Source organism: Macaca fascicularis, chromosome 2 (assembly GCF_037993035.2).
Source record: "Macaca fascicularis isolate 582-1 chromosome 2, T2T-MFA8v1.1".
NCBI lineage: Eukaryota > Metazoa > Chordata > Mammalia > Primates > Cercopithecidae > Macaca > Macaca fascicularis.
Genome location: NC_088376.1, coordinates 128,266,496 through 128,273,272, shown reverse-complemented (window position 1 = coordinate 128,273,272; position 6,777 = coordinate 128,266,496). Strand labels below are relative to the sequence as shown.

The 6,777-nt window shown below is 39.7% G+C and overlaps 1 long non-coding RNA gene across 1 annotated transcript; it reads right to left on the bottom strand.

Moving 5' to 3' along the window:
• Positions 1–1,299: 1,299 nt before the first annotated feature.
• Positions 1,300–4,782, bottom strand: LOC135969527 (uncharacterized). Its single transcript, XR_010584786.2, has 3 exons — positions 4,592–4,782; positions 4,123–4,220; positions 1,300–2,102 (listed from the first exon to the last, which is right to left on the bottom strand). It is a non-coding gene; the product is annotated as an uncharacterized lncRNA (long non-coding RNA).
• Between the last annotated feature and the right edge of the window lie 1,995 nt (positions 4,783–6,777).

Below are 6,777 nucleotides of genomic sequence, written 5' to 3'. Positions count from 1 at the left end.
AAGACTCAATGAATTTCCATTACTTGTGACCAAATGAGCTTTTAATATAAAAGGGATTAATCCTCCTGAAAATCAATAAGAAACCCAAATTTGATCTGAATATTTTACGAATTTTGCTGAAACCTGTGTTCTACAGGTTTTGACAAAGGAAATTTTGGTTTTGAAGAAATGCTGAGTTTTCCATTGATTTTCTCATGAGAAATGGGATTCTTCTATCAGATATAGGCAGTAAATACTCATTATTGAATTTCTATTAAAAGATTAAAATAAAAAAACCAATAATGTATATTAGAAAAATTTTATAGGACCAAGACCCTATAGAAATTAGACAGCAACTAGCAAATGTGAAGACAGCTGTTTTAATGTGTGACTTTCAAGTAACCTGGTTGGCATCATGTACAGAGTGCATATCTGGTGAACTGAACTTTTCCTATTTAAATCTTTTGTATCATAGTATATACATTGCCCTTCTGCCTTTGGCTGTAAATGTTAGCATAACCTTTAACATTGTAGGCTTTTCTTTCTCTTTTTTTTTTGAGATGAAGTCTCACTCCTGTCACACAGGCTGGAGTGCAGTGGTACAATCTCGGCTCACTGCAACCTCCGCCTCCTGGGTTCAAGTGATTCTCCTGCCTCAGCCTCCCACGTAGCTGGGATTACAGGTGTGTAACATTATGCCTGGCTAATTTTTGCATTTTTAGTAGAGACAGGGTTTTGCCATGTTGGCCAGGCTGGTGTTGAATTCCTGACCTCAGGTGATCCACCTGCCTCGTCCTCCCAAAGTGCTAGGATTACAGGCATGAGCCACTGGCCCAGCCCATTGTAAGCATTTCTTTAGTCAAGTGATTCTTCTCTAACCTGTCCTTTGACTAAAATGTTTGGATGGCTATACTCAGGTTTGGTTGGTCATTAGCTTTTCAAAACATCTTTTCATAGGGCTGGTTTAAAAAAATGTCTGATTGAGTTGTGTTGGGCCACATATATGGGAGTAGATGGATTTAGTATCATTGAAAATGGTTGCCTGACTAAGAAATATATGGAGGCAGTGAAAATAAATTCTTGATGGCAGTACATAAAAATATGGTTGATAAAATGCCAAGATACCTTCTCTTCTTCTGGGTAGCAACAACACTAAAGGTAAACACTGCTGTTTCTATAGTTTTATGAAGAAAATGGTTTTCCTCATTCTACTTCACTGGGACTACCCCCTTCACCCTCCTTTATATCCTGTCTCAGGGTTGGTCCATCTTCTGTGTAGTCGTTGCCCAATAATTTTATCTTTTCTTTCCTCCCATTGTATTTTTCTTGGTTCATAGCCCATCTGTTGTGAATCTCAGATAAAATGTAGTAAAAATTCAGATTTATGGCTAGGGAAAATCAGAATCAGGTGGTTTGCAGTTAAAGCGAAACAGATTCGTAACGGCAAAAATCTAGCAAAATCACTTGTGAAACTAGAATATATCAAGGCCTCTTTCTAGAAAAATAAGAAAGATAAGTAAAAATGACCGGGTGCTTTCATTTGAACATTTCTACGTGGTCAATGCATAGATCAGAAGAAAACAATTGAGGTGGAAGGGAAGCAGTGGCCAAAGGCCTATGAGTTTACCAAAAAGAAACCTTCCCCCCAACCCCAGTTTGTAAGCTCTTGCTTTTCCCAGGAAGATAAAAGGCAGAATTTCAAAGCCACATTTTTTTTTTGGTCCCAGGAAATGTTTTTGTGTTCATATTATTGTTACAAAGTTAAACTTTTTTCTCTTATTTGAACAAATGAATCGCTGGATTATGCCACATGTTGAAGTTGTTAACCTCTTTTAGTAATTTAAACTTTATGAATCAGAATAAGTGAATGAGGGCATTCCAGTCCTTGGCTTCCAGGTTACAGGACAGTCCCTCTCACTGAACTTGGACTTGTATGGATACTCTCCTTCCTGTGAACAGAACTTGCCTTTTGAAATCAGATGACTTGTGGGAGAGAATGTGGTGGTCATCTGTTGGCTGTCAAGCCTTTCTTTCTCTGGGAGTTGCTTTTAAAATAGGTGGGATCTGGGGGGAGTAACTTGTTGGAACAGAAAGCTGCAAAAAAGTGAAGCTTGGTCCACAACCTAGGGTTTAAAAGAAATTTGAAAATTTCATTGCATGCTCTACAACTCCTTTTTAATAACCCCTAGCATAATTCACACATTTTTCTACCTGCTTGGCCCCTGTGGGGATTTTGTAATTCCTGGTTTAGAGGATAGACAAATGGCAGTCCAGACTATTCATTCATTCATCCATCCATCCATCCATCCGTCCATTAACAAGAGTTTACTTCGTGCCTTTTCTGTGCCAGGCACTGTGTTACATGTTGAAGATAAAACTGCAAGCATTATCAAGTCTCTGTTATCCAGGAATTTAGAGTTTGGTTCAAAAGATAAGCATTACTCTTAGCAATTCTACTGAGTGAGTGCATAATAAGAAACAATTAGAAATATACTTAAGTCCTGGAAAGGAATGAAACTGGCTCTAGACTTGGAGAAGGCATGTGATAAAAAGATTCTTCCCAGCAGAACAACTGAGCTAGGATCTTTAGAAGGAGCATGGGTTAATGGATGAGAGAAGGGTGTGAGAGGACACTGTAGACTATGGAGGCAGTGATCACAAGGCCATGTGACACCAAGGGCTTGGCAGGGCCCACAGGACAGTCAGAGGGCCAGTGCAGCTGAGCACATGGGGAACTGGCTCCATTCGAGGCAGATGAGCTACATGCACAGTAGGCATCTCTGCGAGGGCCTCACAGATTGATTAGGGCTTTTGCTCATTATACTAAGAGCCACGGGAAGTTATTGAAGGAACGTCAACAGAAGGCAGTGCTGTGACATGGTAGGTGTTTCACAAGGGACACTCTGGCTGTTAAGTGGAGAATGGAGGGGAATAGAGCAAGAAGGAAGCAGTGAGACAGGAGTAGGCTATCTCTAGGAGAGAATGGTGGCTTTGTCTAGTATGGTGACAGGGAGCTAGTACAGTGGTTGGTAATCAATTGATGGGAAATAACAATAGACAGTCCTAGGTGATGGTTAGGTGTAAGGTGAGGGAAAGACGAGTGCAGGCATCAAGAATGAAAGAATGATTCCAAGATTTTTGACTATGGAATAGGAGGGAAGGTAGTACATGTTGATGCAGTAGGCTATTATGGAGGGTGAACAGCCCTGCTGTATCTTAGTCACTAGTGTCTGGCAGCCTCCCTCTGTTTGTGTTTCATTTCCAAGTCAGTCTTCCCTGAGCTGCAATTTGAGAGATGATGTAATGCAGAGATTTTGGAAGGTGACCAGTAGCAAAAGGAACAACAAACTTTTACCAAACACTCACGTGCCAGGCAGTGAGTTAAGCACTGGGATTCCTGGAGTGAGGAAAAGGAGATCACGTTACTGCCCTCTAGGAGTGTCCAGTCTAATAGTGTAAACAAACAATAAATAATTATGATGACTTTGTTAACGATTTTTGCTTCTGTGATAGGTACCATGAGAGTATGGCTAAGTGAGCTGATCTGCTCTGGTGGGAGGGGGCAGGATCAAGGTAGGTGGAGAATTGCAGCTTAAGTGAAGACCCGAATGATTAGCTGGCAATAAGAAGAAAAACAAAACCTTCCAGAAAGAGGAAATAAACAGTTTTTAAGGTCTAAATGAATCAAAAATATGAAATGTTTAAAGAACTGGCAGAGATGTCCTTCTATCTGGTGAAAGTGGGGGATACAAGAGACAGTGACTTATGTCAGGAGTGGGGTATAGACAGGTTCTGGCAGATTGGCGCTCCTGGTTTCCACTTACTTGGCATCTGAAAGCTGTTTTTTGCCTCCTCTCCCCATTCCTTAGAACTCAAAGGAGACACGAGGAATTGAATTGGGAGGGGCTTGGCACTAACAAAGCAGAAATTGTCAAGGGAAGCGGGAAGAGGAGCTATCTACCAGTGAGAGCAAGGAGGGTGGTCTCTGGGAAGAGCTTTTGACTCCCTATTTCTGACTCAAGCCCTGATTCATCCCTTTTATTTTTTGCAATTAGCTTCTTGGTCTGCGATAATTTTATTTGATTACCCTTTAGTTCCCATTTGTTCCTGAGCTTATTTTGACCAGGGTTATAGAAAATGTACCATATGGTGACCAGCTTCTTCAAGTCACCCACAGAAGTGTTTTCTCTTGAGTACTTCCCTGGCTGCCTTCTCCAGATGATGTGGCTGTCATTCTTGTCCTGGATGAGAAAGGAGATTAAGATGGTTTATAAGAAATAAGATGTCACAGTGAAATAGTCTCAAGGCACCATGTACCTTGCCAGTTTTCTGTTCTAACATATATTATGTGGTATAAGATGCCCTATAATTCTTAATTTTTTGTTTAAAAAGTGTTCTCCAGTCTCTTTTCTTGGCTTTAACCTCTTTGACCCATCCAACAGAGTCCTCTTTTATTGTGTTTTAAGTTCTTGCTGTGGGCTACAAGAAAAATAGGCCTTATGAAGAGCTCTGTCTCATAGAATAATTTTCTTGAAAGGAAGAAAAGTGTCAGGGAGCATTTTAATCTTTCTCATTTTCTAGATACACTCAGCTGAACATTAATTTGAGGTACCTCTTTAGGAAGGAGATCATGCATGTCTTATCTCAGCGACTTTTCTGATAATTCGAGGCGTGTGCCTGTTCCCAGATTGAGAGTTTCTTCTCGGGCGGTTCTGGGGACAGCATGATTGGTTATATCTTGGAAATGAAATAATCTCCCACTTGTACAGTTTTGCTATCACAGGTTTTCAAGCAATTGCTCCTCTGTATTAATACAGAAAAACATAAATAGCTTTTAGGTTTGTTTTGCAACAGATTAGGCACCTTCAATCTTTTTCCTTGGTATGTGCACATGTACATGCCTGTGTGTGTGTGAGGAGGGGCAGCAGAGAAAACACATTGCCACGGGAAGAGTGCACAGGACAGGGAATTCGAAATTCCAAATTAGAATCTTGGCTCTGTTTGTCTTCCAGCTATCCATGTAACCCTGAGCTAATCATCCCAATGCCCCAGATTCAATTTCTCCATGTGTAAAATAAAAAAAATTTACACAATAAAATAATGTAAAAATTATGGAAATAACAATAATAATAATAATTCCCACCTATCCTCATCAAAATGAGGTTTTGAAAATATGAACAAATGCTTTATGCATGAGAAGACAATTATTAGAATTACTACTTCTCTCTCTCTGGGTAGTCGATAATTCATTAGTCCCTTCATTACCAAAGATGGGGAGTGGCATGATCTGACTTGCTGGTGCAGCATGGCCTGGAGGAGAGCTCAACTGGAGGTGGGGGCGCAGAACTATGGTGGCTGTAGTTGTCCAGGAAAGAAAGAGCACAGTGGCAACAGAGAGGCTGGAAAGAAGTGGAGGAATGGAAGATAAGATAGAGTGGACTGATTAGAATTTTTATGGGGGAGATAAAACTTGAGTTTAAATCATTCAAGAATATGGTGAGTTCTTGGGGACAAATATGTAGAAAAGTATGCTCTGGGAAGGAATAGGTCGGCGAGGATTGGGTGGAAACTACTCCTTATTTTGTTTTTAATGTCCAAAGTCATGTATTTAGAAATGCAAATGAAGAAAGTTGTTTTCCATGTAAAAGATCACAAGCCATCAAATTGATGATTTTTCATTTTAAGTAACACATGGCATGAATAATTTCTTTATTAACTTCCAATCACTTTAAGCTAATTTCTTACAGTATGGCAATGGCAACCTCATAACCCCAAAGAAACTTAAACCTTATAGCATATTGAAAATGACTTTTACGTTTTATTGAACAAAAGGATCACTTAAAGCAGAATCACAATGTCCATGGAATACATTAAAACACAGGCTCACATTGGCTGGTACATACTCATTGTTAATAGAATCAGAATAAACACATATCAATACCAAACTATGCAATAAAACCTGCATTATTTATCTACAGAATGGTAATAGAGCTATTACCCGATTTACTTATTCTTTTTTTAAAAAAATATTGCTGAGGCCAGGGGCGGTGGCTCACGCCTGTAATCCCAGCACTTTGGGAGGCTGAGGCAGGTGGATCATGAAGTCAAGAGATCGAGACCATCCTTGCTAACACAGTGAAACCCCGCCTCTACTAAAAATACAAAAAATTAGCCGAGAGTGGTGGCGGGCACCTGTAGTCCCAGCTACTTGGGAGGCTGAGGCAGGAGAATGGCGTGAACCAGGGAGGCAGAACTTGCAGTGAGCCGAGATTGCGCCACTGCAGTCTAGCCTGGGCGACAGAGCAAGACTTTTTTTTTTTCAAAAAAAAAAAAGGTATATATGTGTATACGTGTGTGTATATATATATATATAGCTGAGTGGCAAATGTACAGCATGTGGATATGAGTTAGGTGTGTTGAAATATCGCAGCAGCAGACAGTACATTTTGGAGACTGTGACTGAATTAAATGAACTACAATAAGTATGTCTACTTTCATTACATTCTCTACTTCTAGATCTGCTAGTACACACTTTTTTATGAGAGGAGTTAATATACCATTATTATTCATTGAAATAAATGAAGGACACATGTGTATGTCACTTTTCATTAACAAATTATTGTATATTATCTAGCTATATTTGGGAGAAAATATTTTTTAAATCTCCTAATTTTTCTTGCGTTTGATAAGCATTTGTTTTACCATATGGGAGACATTGTTCTAGGCATGGAAATTCATGCAGGACAGACAGATATTATTTCTGACCTGAATGGGAAGACTGACACATACCCCAAAATG